Genomic DNA, 19039 nt, shown 5'->3' with positions numbered 1-19039 from the left:
AGTCAGACACTCAATCCACGGAGCCACCCAGGTACCCCCTCTCTCTCTTTTTAAAATTGAAAAAAAAAAGTTTTTTTTTTTTTTCTGTTTCATTTTGGATAGTTTTTTCCTGCTATGCTTTCAGTCTCCCTAATCTTTTTTTGAAACATGTTTATTTAGTTTTGAGAGAGACAGAGAGAGAAGAAGAAGCAGGGGAGGGGCAGAAAGAGAGGGGGACAGAGGATCTGAACGGGGCTCTGCACTGACAGCAGTCAGCCTGATGCGGGGCTTGAACTCATGAACCTAGAGATCATGACCTGAGCTGAAGTCGGAAGTTCAACCGACTGAACCAGCCAGGCGCCTCAACTCACTAATCTTTTCTTCTGTTTTGTCTAATCTGCCATTAATCCCATTCAGTATACCTTTCATCTCAGACATTGTATGTTTCAACTCTTCTAAGTTCAATGGGGATCTTTTTTGATATCTTAATGTCTCTACTTCACATTTTGAAAATATAAAATACAGTTATAAAAACTGTTTTAGAATCCTTCTCTGCTAACTCTAACATCTGTGTCAGTGCTGGGTCAGTTTCAATTGCTTAATTACTCTTTTCTTTACAGATCATTGTTTCGTGCTTCTTTGTATGTCTGGTAATTTTCTCTTTCTTTCTTTCTTTCTTTCTTTCTTTCTTTCTTTCTTTCTTTCTTAATGGGCTTTAACTCACTTTATTTTTCTTGTGTAAAACCGTGTGGTGGCCACAGCTGGAGCCTGGGTCTTCTGCACAGAGACTCTGGTGTGGGTCTTCGCAAGCTGGTCAGTGAATTCCTGACGGGGAGACTTGGTGAATACCGTCTCTTTCCAGAGGTCAGGGGCACGGTAGCTGTAGGTCTTGGGAATAGCATCAAAAGTGGCCTTGGTGAAGTGGCCCAGGGTGGCAGCGTAGCCCCTGGTGGAGAGGTAGCAGTCGTCAATGCCTGCCATCATCAGTATCGTCTTGGGCACGGGGGCCGAGAGAATGCCCCTGCCCCTGGTGTAGGGGATGAGGCGTCCAGCACAGAGTCACAGTGTCTGGTCCCCTTGCATGGGATAGTGTGGGCCTCGCCGAGCTGGTTCCCCCAGTAGCTTTGCCACATGAGACGGTGGAAAGGCTTGTGCAGGACGATGGCCTCATGGAAGGCCGTGGCTACCTCCTTAGACAACTTAACACCCAGACCTATGTGTCCTTTGTGCTCTCCAATGGCAACAAATGCCTTGCACCTCGTCCTCTGGCCAGCCTGGGTCTGCTTCTGCACAGGAATAATTTTCAAAACTTCAAACCTCATCACTTCCTGGGATGTGTCCAGGAAAAAGTCAATGATCTCAGATTCCTTGATGGGCAGGGAGGAGAGAGAGAGCTCTTTCAGGGCCTTGATCTTCATGATGTCGACCAGTTGGCTCAGCTTGTTGATGGAGATCCACTCCTTGTCCTTGGTGTTTCCTCTGTGAGTTCCGTGGTCCTGGCCCAGCCCTGACCATGGCCATGACTCTGGCCCCACATGTTGCTGCCGAAGCCTCTGTGGAAGCCACAGGCCTGGGCTCTCCAGGCCCTTCCGTGGCACCAGCATCGTTCTCCATTTGGTGTTTTGTCAAAGAAGATGTCTGGTAACTTTCTTTCTTTCTTTTTTATTTTTTTAATGTTTCTTTATTTTTGAGAGGGAGAGACAGAGTGCGAGCAGAGGAGGGGCAGAGAGAGAGGGAGACACAGAATTGGAAGCAGGCTCCAGGCTCTGAGCTATCAGCACAGAGCCCGACGTGGGGATTGAACTCACAGACCGTGAGATGGTGACCTGAGCCGAAGTAGGCTGCTTAACCGACTGAGCCACTCAGGCGCCCAAATGTCTGGTAATTTTCTGTTGGATACCAGACATTGTGAAGGTTGGATATTTTTGTATTATCAATCTTCTTGAGTTTTGTTCTGGAAAGCAGTAAATTGCTTGGGAACCAATTGATCCGTTTGGGTCTTGCTTGATGATTTGTTAGGTGGGTTTTAGCAATGCTCGGTCTGAGACTAATTCTTCCCCATCTCTGAAGCGACACTCTCCTGAGTGCTCTACCCCCGGCCCCGTGAATGTTGAGTTTACCAGTCTGGCTGTTGGGAACGGGCACTATTCCCATCCCTGTGACGGCACCAGACTATTGTTCTCTCATGGTTCCTTCTTCATTTTTTTTTTTTTTATTTTTTTAACGTTTTATTTATTTTTGAGACAGGGAGAGACAGAGCATGAACAGGGGAGAGTCAGACAGAGAGAGACACAGAATCTGAAACAGGCTCCGGGCTCTGAGCTGTCAGCACAGAGCCCGACGCGGGGCTCGAACTCACGGACCGAGACATCATGACCTGAGCCCAAGTTGGCCGCTTAACCGCCTGAGCCACCCAGGTGCCCCTACTTCCTAATAATTCTTAAATCTATTGGCTTCTCTCCCGGCCCCTGTCGTGGCTCCCCAGACCCCATTACCTCCTGCCTGGGATGACCGTGTCCCCTAGGTGGGGCATCCCCGAGGGCGAGACCTTGGCCCCTCACGCTGAGCCCAGCCCAACATATCTGCTGAATGAACGAATACGTGAATGAGTGAATGGATGAATAGAATGGAATCGTGGACAAGGCTCAATAAGGAGAGAGGCCGGGACCGCAGCTCAGGAGACTAGCAGCCATCTCCCAGCCCTGCCCCAACTTGCTGCGTGATTTCACGCCATCACTGGACACAACCCAGTGGTCTCCGAGGTCTCGTCGGGATCTGTCATGACACCGACGCGTGTCCACGGCGTCATGGAATGTAGACGTCATGTAGAGGATTGCCACTCTGTAGTCCTGCCGAAAACATCCTCCTTGCTTGACTGGCGGGGAATCCGAGGCCCGGTGGAGGGGGGTGGGGCCCCAGAGGGCTCAGTGCCTCAGGGACGGAGCCCAGCTGGAGGCCCGTGTGCCTGTGCTCAGTTCTGCCCCTTCTGGGCTTTGGCACAGAGTGTGGAGGTAAGGGAGTCCCCGGGGAGGGGGTGGCCTCACGAGCAGGGTGGAGGGCCCCAGGGGCAGGGCCACGACTTCTCTGCGCCTGGCACTTCCCCGTGATGCCGATGCCCAACACAGCAGCAGGGAGGAAGGGAAGGGTCACTCAGAATCGGTCACATATCCAGACTGGGGGGTGGGGGGGGTGGGGGGGGGAGGGCGGGGATGACCTGTGGGGAGGCTCAAGGTCAGCCTGAGGTCAGATCCTGTCCAGCTTAATTATTCATTAACCAGGCAGGTCCCGGCACTGAGTTAATGACCAGCACCAGGCTGGGGAGGGAGCAAATTCCTCCCCGGAGGGTGGGCGTGACCTGCAAGGATTGGGAACCGGTAATGAACAGTTGGTGGAAAGGCTCTTCATTCATTCATTCGTTCGTTCATTCACTCCCTTATCTCCCTGCACCTGTCAATGAGCACAACCCTAGAGTGCCGGCCGGTGTGAGGACAGAGCAGTGGAGACAAGGACAGCCCAGAGTGTCAGCGCAGGGGTCTGGGGGAGCACAGAGGAGACCCCCAACTCAGCCAGGTAAAATAGGCTAAGCTGCCTGGAGGAGGTGAGGCCGCAGAGGACCCCTGCCGACCTCCTGTGGCTGGACCACATCTGGCGGGTCCTGTGCCCTGCGGAGGGCCCCTCAGCCTCTTGGCCCCACCCCATCCCAGCTCAACTTCTGGAACATTCCCTGCTGTCAGGATGGCACCATCTGAGCCCACCTCTGCCTTTGCTTTCCTTTCACCGAGAGCCCAGGTTGGGGATTTCCTCCAACGGGCTGGCTGTCCCGCCGGCCCCAGCCCCAGCCCCTGACCCTCGGCAGGGCAGTGCTGGTGGACTGTTGGCTGAGGAGAGGCTGAGGGAGGCCTCAAGTGCAGGCTGAGAAGGGAGCGAGGGGTCCCCACGTGGGGTCCAGTGGGTGCGCGCCTCTGAGGCCGAGGTCCCGTCCAAGGGCAGCAGGCTCCGTGGATGGAAAGGTTCCAAGGGCCATTTGGTGGTCTTGTCCGTGGCCTTGGCGGAGTCTTGCGTGCTAGGACTGGGTGCAGGTGGGAATTGGGGGCGGCGAGGGTGGGGTTCAGCTATGGGAGGGCAAGAAGGGAGGTAGGAGGGGGAGGAGGGGGCTGGAAGGAGGTGGGTTCTCAGGACAGGGAGGAGGGACAGGAAGACGGGAGGGAGGCCGAGCTGGGGACCTCAGCGGTGGGGCGGTGGGTGGGCCAGGGCGTCTCCTGGGAAAGTGGCCGAAGCCACCACAGGGCTGGGCTTTCCGGAGGACACTCGGGGGGGCTTCAACTGTTGGCAGCACTGACCGACCTGGGAGCTCTGTGGGAGGCAGGTCCGTGTGGCCCACGGGTGCCCGTCTGTCATCACGGGCGTAGGTCATCGTGTGTGGACTGCAGGTCAATACTCTCAAGCCTCCGGCGTGGCTGGCTCCTCCCCAAAGGCCCTGTCTTCACCCTGGGAGAAGTCTGAAGGAGGAGAGGGGCCGGCGGTCACCAATGCCCCTCTGCTCCCCAGTTTTCTTACGTGGAGTGGGACCAGCCTGGGGCAATCTGCAGACAGGGCCCCCCACAGAGGCCACAGCCTCGTCCCAGCCCCATGGCACTCTGGGAGCTGCAGGAAAGCCCCGGTCAGCGGGGTGCACAAGAGGAGGTGTGAGCAGGCGGCAGGTCCCCCCCCCCCAGGGTGGCAGGTAATGGCATCCCACGACCTCAGTCGCTGCCTCCTCCCCCCAGGGCCCAGACGGGTGGGCCGGACATTAGGGTCCCCATCAGGTGGCAGAAGAACCCCCCTGGGTCTCCTGCTCTGGCCCCAGGGGAGCCGGGGGTGAGCTTGGGGTGATGGCCAGCGGGAGCAGGACGGCCCAGAGGATGGGTGCGGGGTGGGGGGGTCAGGATGTAGGCCGGTGCCCCTCCAGCCCAGTCTGGGGCTGCCCCGGCAGCTTGGGGCCGGCCCCCTCCACTCCCGACAAAGACTGGCCGGGAGGAGAGAGCCTGTTTGTTCAGTGCTGGGGCTGGGGCTGGGGCGGGGGGCGGGTATGGGGAAGGGGGGGGCAGGAAGCAGAATTTCAAAGCGGCTTCACCCTTTGTTACCCCTTCCCGGCCCCGCCCCCCACACCCCAGGCTGCACATTCCAGAACTGGAGGGGGTCCTGCCCGGGAGAAATCCGCTTAACCGAAGGCTCTCGGGTTACAGCCTAGCTGCTCCTCCGGGAGGTGCCGGAATGCCCAGCCCGACATTCCGGATGGCGGGTGTCCGGGTCCACCCCGTCCCCACCCTTGGAACCTCTCCAGGCCTCAGGCCCCAGGAGGGAGGGGAAGGAGCTGGAAAGAGGGGCGGGTGGTGGGGGGGGGGGGGCTGCAGGCTCACGTAGATGATGGAGAGATGGGGTCTGGGTTGTGTTTCCAGTACGGTCAGCCCCGGATCTGACCTCAGACGAGGGTCGCGAGATGCCTCCTGATGTGGACGAGGTGGGCTGGGCTGAGGTGGGCTTTTTTTCCTTTCCAAAAAGGGCCAACGGCGCTCTAGCCTACTGCCCGTACTTCCTTGAGGTGAACTTTACACGGGTTGAAATGATCCAGTTTTGCGTGCACGGCGCCACACTGTCTCACATCGGTGTCACCGCATGACCGCCACCTTGAACGAGATACTGAACGTTCCCAGCCCTCCAGAGGGTTCCCTCGCGCCCCCTCCCCAGGCGAGAACCGGGAGTCTGCCCTCCATGACCGTAGACACTCTTGCCCGTCTACACAAACGCACTGGGAGTGTGCGCTCCGGTCCCTCAGCGTGGTATCTCCGAGATCCTTCGCTTCGCTCCAGGTTGTCCTTTTCTCATTGCTCAGTTTATTTCATTGTTGGTCCCTTCTGTCCCTGGCTGTCCCAGTTCCCTTCTGGTCCCAGGCTCTGAGGAAGCTGCTCTGAACATCCACGGACCTGTCTTCTTGTGGAGGGACTTGATGGGCCGTGTTTCTTTATTCCTCCATTCTGGCCTAGGAGCACACAGAGCCCCAGGGCCTTTGCACTTGCTGTTCCCGCTTCTGAAATTCTTTGTTCTCTGTCCTTGGTGTCACAGCATTCCTTCTCATCCTTCAGGTCACCTTCCCAGAGAGGCCCTGGCCTCCCACCGGGTCTGCTAATGTCCCCCGGTCCTTCCTTCTTTGGTTTTGTGGCATTTGTTGCCACGGGCGACCATCTTATCCTTGTACTCGCTTCCTGGGTGCCAGGCCCCTCCTGGAAGCTTCCTGCTCTCTGAAGGTGGGCACTTCTGCCTTGTGTATCCCAGGGGCCAGCATGGCTTCGAGTAGTGATCAATCAGACACGTGCAGGTGCCTCTGTAGGGAGGTAGGGACTCCCCTGGGGAGTAGGTTCCCCTGGGGAGGTTCCTTGTAGCCATGACCCTTGACCCAGGAGGCCTGCCAAGGAAGGGGTGGGAACCAAGGAGGGGTGGGAGTTGTGTGGGCCACCTCCATACCTTTCTTATCTTTTGGCTAATGGTTTGCCAGCGGTGTGCTGTTGTGCTCGGAGAAGAGGGGAGGAGGGGAGGGTGCGGCAGGAGGCCAGCCTTGCCCCTCACCCCTGCCTGGACCTGAGCTGCTCAGCATTCGACCATTTTACAATCGTAGGTGCAGGAGGAAAGTCTCTCTGCTAAAATAGGAGGTTTGGAAACCACTGCCGGAGGCAATGGGGAGCCATGGAGGGTGTGTAAGGAGGGGAGTGATACCGAAGGAGCCATCGGTTGAGCCTGGGTTGGTAGGAAGAAGGGCTGGACTTCGCCCCGTGTGCCAGCAGCCTACCAGGGGCCGGGCTGGGCAACCGCAACCCCTATTTGCAAGGTTGCTTTATGCCTGGGAACGGAGCGGGGAAACACCCACAAGTCCTCGGAGCTGGGCAAGTTCGGCCAGTTGGGGTCGACAGCGGGGAGCCGCAGAGCCCGCTCCGAACTTGGGAGGAAGGTCCGCATCCCCACAAAAGCCATTGGTGCTAAAAGCAAACGCGTGGACGGACGTCGCGCCTTCCAACAGGATATGGGGGCCCTGCTTTGAGCTCTGCCCTGTGGGCTAAAGGGATGGAAGGGGAAAGGCAGGTGCTCACGGTCAGTGGCCAGCTGGTTAGAGGCAAGGACAGGCGAGAAGCAGGTGTCCCAAACGCAAGACAGAGCTGGCTCCCCTCGCACCGCCCTTCCCCAAACCTGCCCCTTCCAGCCCTGGTATAGGGTCCACTCTCCTCCTTTCTTTCCCTACTGGGGGGCCACCCAGGGGGGTGCAAACCAGGATAACCTCTCCCTCTGAAGACCCTTAATGTAATCACATCTTTGATGTCCCTGGTGCCTTGTAAGGTAACATTCACAGATTCCAGGCATTATGACCTGGATGTCTTTAGGGGAGATTATTCAGGCCACCCCCATTGCCCTGGGGATTCCAGATACTCTCCTGAGAAACCCTAGTCTGTAGGTTTGTTTATTTAACTGATGGCTGCTCTCTCATGATTCTCTGAGCTTACAGAAATGGGGCACCATTCAGCATTTATTTAACAAGCCCTCATGAAGCTCCCGCGCGGTGCCGAGCCCTGTTCTGGGTGCTGTGGACATTAAGGTGAGGTGGACCCAGCCCTCATGCTCTGAGTCTGGGAAAGAGAGGGAGGGAGAGAGGGAGAGAGGGAGAGAGAGATCAGGCTCCTGCCTGCTCTCCCCCATCCACCCCACCCTCCCCAGTTCTGGGGCCACCCCAGCGCCAGGGTGGGCCTTGTTTTCTGTAAGCCAGCTCCTTACCAGTTGTTCGGTTCAGGAGTTCTGTTCTAAGCCAACCAGTGCCCAGCATCTCCGGAGACCTGGGCTGCCGCGTTCAGAAGGGAGGGACTTTGGACCAATGGCGGTGGGATGCCCTCTCTCCCTCCTGTTGGACTCAAGCAGGTGGCCTCCACTGTTCCCTGGGGATTAAGCTTTTGCTGAAGAACGGACAGCGCCCCCTCCCATCCCCCACCCCACCCCGGGCCACCGGGTACGTCTCGTTCTGATGTCCTTACTGCTAATGCCAGCCTGAGTCAGGATGCCTGCTCCTTGCCCCCAGAAGCATCCTCACTGACACCGCCCGCGTGTGGAAAAGCCAGCCAGTCGTCCGGCCGGCCTGCCCTGTGTGACCTTGAGACTGCTCTGATCCCGGCCACCCTCTCCTCCTTGTCACCTCCCGTTTGCCTGTGCGCCGTTCCCCAGACGCACCCTCCCCCGCCACCCCCTTTGCTCCAGCCCTTGGGTTCTTTGTCCCACAAGGTGCTGCTCAGCCGGTGTCCCCTTTAGCTTCAGCTTCCCAACCTCCCAGGCTAGAAAAACCATGGAGATAAAGGTTCCCCCACGGAGGCGAGCCCCCACGGGGGCCAGGAACTGCCTAAGGCCTTTGTGACCTCATCCACCGCGAAGCAAGTACTGTTATTATCACCCCATTTTACAGACAAGAGGTTAGAGTCCAGACGGGCCAACCCGAGGTCTGCCCGCCTCCAAGGCCATGCTGGAAATGAACCATCAGCCCTGGCTTTCTTCTTTCGCCCGCGGGATCAGCATTCGGATCCCCATCCTTGGACAGCCCTTGCCCCTCGGCCCTCCCGTACCCCAGGAGGCTAAGTTTGCTGAGGACAGCGGCTCGGAGAGGAGGACCTCCTGGCCACCTCTGGAAGGGTAAACTTGCAGACAGCACCCGCCACAGCGGCGTGCTGAGAAACGCACCAACACCAGCTGCTGGGGGAGGCCGGCCAGGAGGGGGCTTCGGGCGGGGTGGCCACGGACGGACGCTCCAGCAACAGACTGAGGCAACCGCTCGCCGCCATTCCTGTGTATATGCCTGCCGCAACCCCAAATCCTGTCTCATCTTGGCCAAGTTATAAAAGCCGCTCCTACGGCAACGCTTCATTTAATCTGGCGACGGCTAAGATCACATCGAGTGCTTCCCGGGATCGGAACGCCCTGCTAACCACTCTGTGTCCTTGACCTCGCTGGACTGCAACCTGGAGAGGAGCATGCCTTTACAGTCCTCCTTACACAGAGGGTCAGGGACGGTGGGTGAACCATCCAAGGTCACCCTGCTTGGGACGGGCAGACACAGGATTAGAACCCAGGCCTTCCGGTCCAGACCAGAGTGTTTCCACTGAACACTCCCATATATTGCTGCCCCCAGGAAGCAATGTGGTCCTCAGGAAGCCGGGGGTAGGAGGGGATGGGGGGGATGGGGGGTTGGCAGGAGGGGACAGGGAAAAGGGTGTGTAGGGAAGCCCCGGGTTCCAGAGCCTGCTCTGCCCCGTCCCGGGGGGGGGGGGGGGGATGACCCGGCAAGAAGGAATTTGGCTTTTCTGAGCCTCAGTTTCCTAATCTGTAAAATGGGCACTCTAAGTGGTGCCAACCTCACATGATAGTTGTGAGAATAGTAGAGCCTTTTTTTTTTTTTAATTTTTTTGTTTATTTTTGAGAGAGAGCGAGCATGAGCGGGGGAGGGGCAGGGAGCGAGAGGGAGACACAGCATCCGGAGCAGGCTCCAGGCTCCGAGCTGTCAGCACAGAGCCCGACGCGGGGCTCGAACCCACGAACCGGGAGATCGTGACCTGAGCCGAAGCTGGACGCTTAACCGGCTGAGCCACCCAGGCGCCCCTAAAGATGCTTTAAAAAATCATCACTGGTCGCATCTTAGTAAGAAAACATCATTAAAGGAACCCGAAGACCTGCCGTATGTCGAGCAGTTATCATGTGCCAGGTAATGTGTGCAGATACTCGTCCCTCACCTGCAAAATGGGTCTCCAGCCCGTGTCCAATAACACAGTGACCTTTGGGTCAGCCACTCCTTGAGCGCCCCTGCCTTGGAGAGAGCACCGGGTGGGCCACAGTCAGGGAACACCCCTCTCCAAGTATGCCCTGTTCATGGTCATGGGGGGGGGGACAGAAAGGGGAAGAGCCTTGCTGTTGTGGCGTGTGCTGGGAGTGGGGGGGGGGGGGCTGGGGTGCAGGCTGAGTAGGCGCCAGGGGACCTGTGAAGTCCTCAGAGACAGCCTGGTCCCAGCCCAGATTGGGTTCCCACCCACCCTCTCCCGGGTTCCTGCCCAGCTCCGGAGTGCTTGTAATGACATGTATTTATCGTTTGTCCAATGTGAGGATCCTCCTCTAGAGTTCACGGCTGCGTCTCCGGGACTGAGCATGCACGTGGCACCTAGTAGGTCTCCATAAATATTTGTCGACTAGACTAATTAGTAAGATGCAAAGGCAGCCTCCCTAGGGGTGCGATTTTTCATCTTTCTGAATCACTTTGAAAAACCCATGAAACCTTTGGGTCCCTCCCCCAACGATGCACGCTAAGCGGAACGTGTAATTTTAGGGATTTCCGGGACCCCTCCACCCCAAGGTCACCCATAAAGCTCAGCTTAGGATCTCTCGGTCTGGGGAAGGTGGGGGGGGGGGGTTGGTCCCTGAGATCCCAGGGAGCCGGCGGGGAATACCGCACAACAGGCTGGCGAGGAATGGCGTGAATGGGCCTCTTTTCTTGTACTTTCGGCTCTCCGGAAGGGAAAGGAAGCGAGCATGAGGCGATCTGGCGGGAGGGGGAGAGCTCGGGGAACCCAGGGCCGGGAAGAGAGGTCGAAGGGGAGAAGATGCGAGAAGCGGCGAAGAGAAGGGGGCGTGTTGGAGAGGCTCAGCCCCTCGGACGGACGAGCGGGCGCGCTGCGGGGAACAAAGAGCCAGCGCGCGGCGAGAGGGCGCACAGGCGCCGGGAGGGAGAGGGGCCGAGGCCGGCCGGCCGCCCGGGCTGTCTGATTTTCTGTCAGCCGCCGCTGATTAACGGGCCGCCTTCCAGCTCCGAGCGCGCCGCCCCGCGTTCCTGGCAACCGGGCGCGCGGCTTCCCGGCGGAGGCGGGGCCTGCGGAAAGGTTACATTTGCACAAAGTGCCGCGGCGCAGCCGGCCCGGAGGGGCTGCGGGGCGGGGAGCGGGGAGCGCGGCGCGCGCCGGCCGGGGAGCCGGGCCGGGAGAGAGAAAAGGCTGCGGCGCTCGGCGCTGCCTGGGTAATGGAAAAGCTCCTCTGGGGACCGGGCCGAAAAATATCAGGTTACACGGCCGCAGCACACACGGCTTCTCCGAGGGGAGCCTTCGTCCGCCGCGGGGCAGCCTGGCGGAGGGGGCGCCCCTGGTCCGTGCGCCCCAGCTGGAGCGCTCTAGCCGGTGCGCGCCCAACCCTGGCACCCAGCCTGCGCGCTCCAGCCCCCGCGCCCTCTAGCCAGCGCGCCCCAGTCCCTGCGCCCCAGCTGGAGCCCTGTAGCCAGCGCGCCCCAGTCCCTGCGCCCCAGTTGGAGCCCTCTAGCCAGTGCGCCCCAGTCCCTGCGCCTCAGCTGGAGCCCTGTAGCCAGCGCGCCCCAGTCCCTGCGCCCCAGCTGGAGCCCTCTAGCCAGTGCGCCCCAGTCCCTGCGCCCCAGCTGGAGCCCTCTAGCCAGTGCGCCCCAGCTGGAGCCCTGTAGCCAGCGCGCCCCAGTCCCTGCGCCCCAGCGGGAGCCCTGGAGCGGGTGGACCCAGCCTCTACGCCTCATTACCTGCGTCCCCTCCTGTGCGCCACAGTCCCTGCCCCCCAGCCCGTGCGCTCCAGCAGAGCGGCTCTGATCCCAGCGCCCCAGCCTGTGCTCTTTGGGGCGTCGCCTCGCCTTCACAGCTCCCCTTCCCTGCCTCACAGGGCGGGTGAAAGGGCCCCGTTTCCCCAAATCTGCCCGGGCCTCCCCTCTGACTCTCCCCCCTCTCCCCACGAAGGCCGGGCGGTGTATGGCTGGGGCCAGGTCCTGCCGTGAAGGCTGACCAGATAGGTCGCGGTCGCTCTGACTGGGAAGGCGGCCTGCCACTGGCATCTGTCCCCGCCTTCCCTCGTGCCTCGCCACGTCTGCTCAGCTCTCGAAGGACTGGGCTGCTGCCTTCAGCACCCGATTCTGCGGTGTAAACAGTGTCCCTCCGCCTCCCCGCATTGCGTCATTCCCCTGCTCCCAGACCATCTGCGGCTCCCCATTACCGCCTCTACGTTCTGGTTTACACCCTTGGGTCTTGCCCAGCCCCGGGGATGGGGTGTGATGTCAAAACTCTCCAGCACCTGCGGTCTCCCCTGTCTGGGTGGGGCTGAGAGTTGAAGGGCTTCTGACGGACACCCCGCTACTCGGCGAGTTTTCTCGCCCTCTTTCCCTCGCTCCTTCTGTCTTTCTCGCTGGAGCTCGTTCTGTCGGGAGACGCTGGATTCATCCTGGCCTTGCACTCGGCCTGGAGGGAGCCCGGGCTGAACCAGAAGCTAACCAGAATTCTGCTGTGCGTGTCCTTGGACCCCGCTACTCTCTGAACCTCAGTTTGCCCAGCTGTCAAATGGGGACGGAATAAGCAGCCAGGGCCACTCACGCGGCTTGGCTGAGGGATTTAAAGAGACAGCTCAGTAGCTCTTGGAGGAGTGCACGGTGGCACCCACACAGCGACATATTTTGTTACTATAAGTTAGGGCTATAAAGGAGGCCACAAGTATGCGCATGGCAAGAAAGAATTCCAACGGTAGAACCCTAAGCCAGGGGTTCAGAAGGCAGGATGTTCAGGGCGTATCACGGCCCTCCCCATGCGAGCACATCCGAGGAGCCCAAGCATGACTTCCGTGAGGCACACGCACACTTGGACCAACCAAGGTCAAGACTGCCTTTCTCCTTTAACTCGGCCTGGGGAAGGCTGGTTGCTTGGTTCAGAGGGTGGCAATCCTGGAGGGCACCTGGGACAGCATTTTCTCTGAATTATCAAAGCAGCAGGGGACATCTGTTCCTGCCTCCCCCCCTCCCCCCCCACAAAGCCTGGCTTCCGTGAGCCCAGCCCTTGGGCCGGCGGCAAGGGGTGTGTTGGGGTGAAAATCCCAGTCCAGCTGACAGGCTGCCTCTGGCAATGTACCCATTTTACAGATGAGGTAGCAGGGGGTCTACTTTGGAGACTGGCCCAAGGCCGTGTTGCTAAGAAGCGGAGTCCCTAAAAAACAAAAACAAAAACATAGGAAATCTTAGCGGACCCGTGAGTTCCATGGAGCATTTGAGAAGAGAGGGAAGGCAGACTGGGAAGAACAAGGATGTAAAAGGGATCGGTTCTCCTCCAGAAGCCCAAGAGAGAGCTCCCTTGACCCCCCCCCCCCCCCCGCCAAAATTTCCTGCTGGAATGCCCCCGGGGTGGGGGCAGGAGGGAGCGTGGGGGGGGAAGAATGCAGCCTAAGTCAGCCAAGGTCACGGCCTTTCTTCTGGGTCCTCCCAAGTCCCAGAGCTGACTTGCCCTCCCTGACCCTCTGGAGGGGAGAGTGGGGGGCAGGGCAGAGGCATGGAGGGGCTCTGGGGCCCTTGGGAGTGAGGGCTTTCATTGGCGTCCCTTGAAAATCGGAGAGAAGAATCTTCCCGCCCCCTTTCTCCCGCCATTTGCTCCGCCCCCCTCCCTCCTCTCCAGCAGCCCAGCCCCTGCAGCCGCGACAGAGCTTCTCAGCTTTGCACCTGAAAAACGTGGGTGCCGTTCCTCTGGGTCCTTCAGTCCAAGAAGCTGGGAGGCCAAGCGTCTGCGACGCTAACAGCAAGCCACCCGGAACCTAACGTTCTTTTTTCTTTTTTTTTAAGTTTATTTATTTATTTATTTTTAATTTTTTTTTCAACGTTTATTTATTTTTGGGACAGAGAGAGACAGAGCATGAACGGGGGAGGGGCAGAGAGAGAGAGGGAGACACAGAATCGGGAACAGGTTCCAGGCTCCGAGCCATCAGCCCAGAGCCCGACGCGGGTCTCGAACTCCCGGACCGCGAGATCGTGACCTGGCTGAAGTCGGACGCTTAACCGACTGTGCCACCCAGGCGCCCCTAAGTTTATTTATTTATTTTGGGAGAGAAGGTGCAAGCAGGGGATGAGGAGAGAGAGAGGGAGAGAGAATCCCAAGCAGGCTCCTCACTGTTAGCGCGGAGCCCGATTCGGGGCTCAAACTCATGAACCTTGAGTGAGATCATGACCTGAGCCCAAACCAAGAGTCAGACGTTTAACTGACCGAGCCACCCGGGTGTGTCCCCCCCCCACCCCCCCGCCTCCTTTCCCAGGAAACTTGCGTTCTCTCTCTCTCTCTTTTTTTTTTTAACATATATTTATTTTTGAGAGACAGAGAGACAGAGCACGAGCAGGAGAGGGGCAGAGAGAGAGGGAGACACAGAATCCGGAACAGGCTCCGGGCTCTGAGCTGTCAGCACAGAGCCCGACTTGGGGCTCAAACTCACAAACCGCGAGGTCACGACCCGAGCCGAAGTCAGACGCCCAACCGACTGGAGCCACCCAGGCGCCCCAGGAACCTTGCGTTCTGATTAAGTGAGTCTAACATCCTGTCCTCTTTCGCTTTACCAAGATTTATTAGGCTCCTAGGTGGTGCGGGCGGCCCTGTGCAGTAAGAGAGACCCGGGTCCTCATGGAGCTCCAAGCCAAGGTTTCACCTCTCAGCCTAAGAGTCAAGTGCTGTGAGTCTATGGGAGCCTTACTCACACCAGCGTGGTTCTACAGAGTGATTTTTCTGGAAGGAGGAAGGAGGCCAGAAGGGGTGTGGAGAGAGGCGGGGTCACACGAGGGCACTAATTTTCATGTACACTTTCAGCGAATTTAATCTTCTTGGATCTATCACACCTTTGAATACAAATGTCTTAAAATACCACCGCTAAACAGAATAATAACACTTGTCCCTTTCAGCGGGCGGTTCACCCAAGCATCTCCAGTCCTCTGTGAACGTTAATTAATTAAGCTCCAATTAAATAGTTATCATGGACCGAAAATACATTTACTGCGCGCATGCGTCTGGCTACTGGTTTACTGCTGCGACTTAACCCCTGCGGCCACTGCGCTTGACATATGTGACCGGAGGGGCGTTAGAAAATCGGGTTCTTGGGGCGCCTGGGTGGCTCGGTCAGTTGAGCGCCTGACTTCAGCTCAGGTCATGATCCACCGGTTCGTGAGTTCGAGCCCCGCGTTGGGCTCTCTGCTGTCAGTGCAGCTTTGGATCCTCTGTCCCCCTCTCTGCCCCCCACTCGTGTTCTTGCGCGCGCTCTGTCTCTATGTCTCAAAAAGGAAAAAACGTTAAAAAAAAAAAAATTAAACTCCAAATTCAGTAATCCCCCGGAGTCTCCCGTCCGGGGGTTTAGGGATCCTCCCCTTTTCTGCCTTCTCCTAGAGGTCACTTTCCCCTGGCAGAAGCACTACTTGGCCAAGTTCGGGGTTGACCTCGGGGTGGAGGGCACGCAGGAGGTGAATCTACTGAGCCAGGGCCTGCTATGCGTCAGGCAGGAGCTGAGCCATCAGTGACCTGAAATTTCTCATCAGCTTTTCTCCAGGGAACCAGGGGCCTGGGTGTTGGAAGTCTGAGACTCTCTGGTCCCCCTTGTGCCGAACAGCCCACGGGAGCAGAAGCCCCCCGCTCCAGCACTGGGCCCATGCGGCACAAAGTAAAGAAGAGGGAAACACCACCAGCCGGTAGAAAAGGAACCCTGTGGGGGGCGTTTGAGAAGCAGGTGGCAGGAAGGTTTGTTTTGCATAGTGACCACTAATGGGGCATTGGGACAAATGTACATGCCAAGGGGAGTCCTAGGACTGGGTATCTCTCGAGGCTTCTATTTCTTGAAATTTACTGGGACATGTGGCACCTTCGCTTGTATTTGGGTTCCACAAATGATAGAAACCCGGCTGAATTTGCTTAGGAGAAAAGGGGGGGGGGAACTTATGAGCTCACATGAGAAACCGAACAGGGACAGGGGCAGGAATGGAACAGACCTCAGTGAGGACTGGGCCATGAGAGTCAAATTCTTCCAGATCTCTAGATCTTGGGGGAGGTGGAGAGGAGTGATTTTTAATTTTTTTTTTAATGTTTATTATTTTTGAGAGAGAGAGAGAGAGACAGAGAGCAAGCAGGGAAGAGGCAGAGAGTGAGGGAGACACAGAATCGGAAGCAGGTTCCAGGCTCTGAGCTGTCAGCCCAGAGTCCGACGCGGGGCTCGAACTCACAGACTGTGAGATAGTGACCTGAGCTGTAGTCGGCCACCCAACCGACTGAGCCACCCAGGTGCCCCGGAAAGGACTGATTTTTAAAACACTGATTTGTTTTCTTTCCTGGCCATTGATTTATTTAGTTCTTTTAAGTAAGTGCTGATCACCTATATTTTTCTAGAAATTCTCTATTTTGTATATTTTCATATATAGTAACATAAAGTTGCTCATGGTACTCTCTTAGAAATCTTAAAAGTTCTATGGGGCGCCTGGGTGGTTCAGTCGGTTAAGCGGCTGACTTCGGTCGGCTCAGGTCATGATCTCGCAATTTGTGAGTTCGAGCCCCGCGTCGGGCTCTGTGCTGACAGCTCGGAGCCTGGAGCCTGTTTCGGATTCTGTGTCTCCCTCTCTCTGACCCACCCCCGTTCATGCTCTGTCTCTCTCTGTCTCAAAAATAAATAAACGTTAAAAAAAATTTTTTTTAAAGAAATCTTAAAAGTTCTATGGTATCTATAGTTCTACTCTCTTTTCATTCTTAATATTAGATATTTGTGCCTTTATTCTTTCCCTTGATTAATCGTGCTGGGCGTTTGTCTATTTTATTGTCTTTTCAAAGAACCAGCTTTTGGCTTTGTTGATCATTTTTGTGATTGTTGATTTCCTTTTCATTTATGATCTTATCTTCACTGTTTACTTCCATTTTTTTTTTTTAAGGCTTCTTTAGTGAGCTGAAAGCTTTATTCACATAGGCTTAAGTTAAGTCATGCCTGTTTTAGAGCAGATGCACTAAAGACTATGTATTTCTCTATAAATGTTGGTTCAGTTGCGATCTACAAATTTAATTTTGCATTTATCTTTTTATCCCCCAGTCCCCAATATTTCATAATTCCCATCGTGAGTTCTGTTGATGTCTTTGAGGGGGCTCAGTAAATAACTTCTTTTTTTTTTTTTTTCAGTAGATAACTTCTTGTTCTCTCTCCTGGATTCTGAATTTTTTTTTAATGTTTATTTATTTTTGAGAGAGACAGAGACAGAGTGGGAGCAGGGGAGGGGCAGAGAGAGAGGGAGACATAGAATCGGAAGCAAGGCTCCAGGCTCCGAGCTGTCAGCACAGAGCCCGACGCGGGGCTCGAACTCACAAACCGCGAGATCATGACCTGAGCCGATGTCGGACGCTTAACCGACTGAGCCACCCTGGCGCCCCACACAAGTCAATTTTTATAAACAGAGATTCATTCTGTCACAGTTCTGGAGGCTGGAAATCCAAGATCAAGGAGTCGGCGGGTTTGGTTTCTTCTGAGGCCAATCTACTGGGCTGCTCTGTGTGTCCTTACGTGACCTGTCTCCTTCCCGCCATTCCTGGTGTCTTTGTGTGTCCAGATTTCCTGTGCTTATAAGGACACCAATCAGATGGGAGTAGCGCCCCCCCCCCCCCGCAAAGGTTTTATTTTAACATAATCACTTCTTTAAAGGCTCTACCTCCAAATACAGTTACATTCTGAGGCATTGGGGTTAGGATTTCAACATATGAATTGGGGGGGGGGTAGAGAAGTCATCCCCAAACTTATGTACTCTTGGCTGGGATAGGTACGTAGATTCATGCAATTGGAAGCAGGCTCCAGCCTCCGAGCCATCAGCACAGAGCCCGATGCGGGGCTCGAACTCACGAACCTCGAGACCATGACCTGAGCCGAAGTCAGATGCTTAACCAACTGAGCCACCCAGGCGCCCCAGTGCATTCTGTCTTTTAAGAGACAGATGAAATCAATTTACATTCATAATGATCGTTCCAATATTCAGAGTGGCTTCTACCATTTTATTCTGTTGTCCTATTCATCCTATCTTCGAAAATTATTAGTTCTCGCATTCATCTGTTAAATCTGTAGTGTTCTTGGGGCGCCTGGGTGGCGCAGTCGGTTAAGCGTCCAACTTCAGCCAGGTCACGATCTCGCGGTCCGGGAGTTCGAGCCCCGCGTCGGGCTCTGGGCTGATGGCTCAGAGCCTGGAGCCTGTTTCCGATTCTGTGTCTCCCTCTCTCTCTGCCCCTCCCCCGTTCATGCTCTGTCTCTCTCTGTCGCAAAAATAAATAAACGTTGAAAAAAAAATTTAAATCTGTAGTGTTCTTTCGTCCCCTTTTTTCTTTGATAGTTTGGAAACTATAGACGTGTTTCTGTTGTTTCACTAGTTTCTGTTAAATGTTTGTTTGCTTTTCAAGATTTTATTTTATTTTTTTAGGATTTTTATTATTTTGAAGTTTTATTTTATTATTTTATTTTTATAATGTTTATTTATTTTGAGAGACAGAGAGACGGAGAGAGAACAAGCAGGGGAGGGACAGAGAGCGAGGGAGAGAGAGAGAATTCCAAGCCTGGATTCTCAAACCCTGATGCAGGGCTCGGTCCCACGAAATGATTTTACGAAACATGGGCTCACGACCTGAGCTGAAATCAAGAGTTGGATACTTACCTGACTGAGCCAACCAGATGCCCCGAGTTGCCCTTAAAATTTTTGTTTTAAATTTTTAAAACGTTTATTTATTATTGAGAGACAGAGCGAGACAGAGCATGAACATGGGAGGGGCAGAGGGAGGAGGAGACACAGAATCCGAAGCAGGCTCTAGGCTCTGAGCCATCAGCACAGAGCCTGATGCGGGGCTCGAACCCACGAACCGTGAGATCGTGACCTGAGCCGAAGTCAGACGCCCAACCGGCTGAGCCCCCTGGGTGCCCCTGAATTTTTTAACATCGATACCTAGAAATAGCTTTCCTCAACGATGTCTAACGCAGGGCAGTCCAATAGAAAATAATGTGAGTCGCATGCATTATTTTAAATTTTCCAGTAGTCCTATCAAAAGGCAAAAGGAAACGGGTGAAAATAATTTTACTTAAACTGTGCAATTTAACCTCACATGCCAAAAATACTGCTGCAAAATGTAATCAGCACAGAATTATTAATGAAACATTTGGTGGTTTTGGTGCTCCGTGAGGAAACCCGGTACGCATCGTACACTTAACAGCCCAT

The 19039-nt window shown here is 55.8% G+C and overlaps 1 long non-coding RNA gene and 1 pseudogene across 1 annotated transcript; one reads left to right on the top strand and one right to left on the bottom strand.

Moving 5' to 3' along the window:
* Positions 1-699: 699 nt before the first annotated feature.
* On the bottom strand, positions 700-1593 carry LOC109493586 (annotated as a pseudogene).
* A 1586-nt stretch (positions 1594-3179) lies between these two features.
* LOC123381689 lies at positions 3180-9186 on the top strand. The gene is made up of 3 exons (XR_006588997.1): positions 3180-3549; positions 5521-7600; positions 8453-9186. It is a non-coding gene; the product is annotated as an uncharacterized LOC123381689 (long non-coding RNA).
* Positions 9187-19039: the final 9853 nt, after the last annotated feature.

This window comes from Felis catus, chromosome D4 (genome assembly GCF_018350175.1).
Source record: "Felis catus isolate Fca126 chromosome D4, F.catus_Fca126_mat1.0, whole genome shotgun sequence".
In the NCBI taxonomy this organism is placed as follows: Eukaryota; Metazoa; Chordata; class Mammalia; order Carnivora; family Felidae; genus Felis; species Felis catus.
Note: the sequence above shows the minus strand (reverse complement) of the source record. Positions and strands in the feature narration are given on the sequence as shown.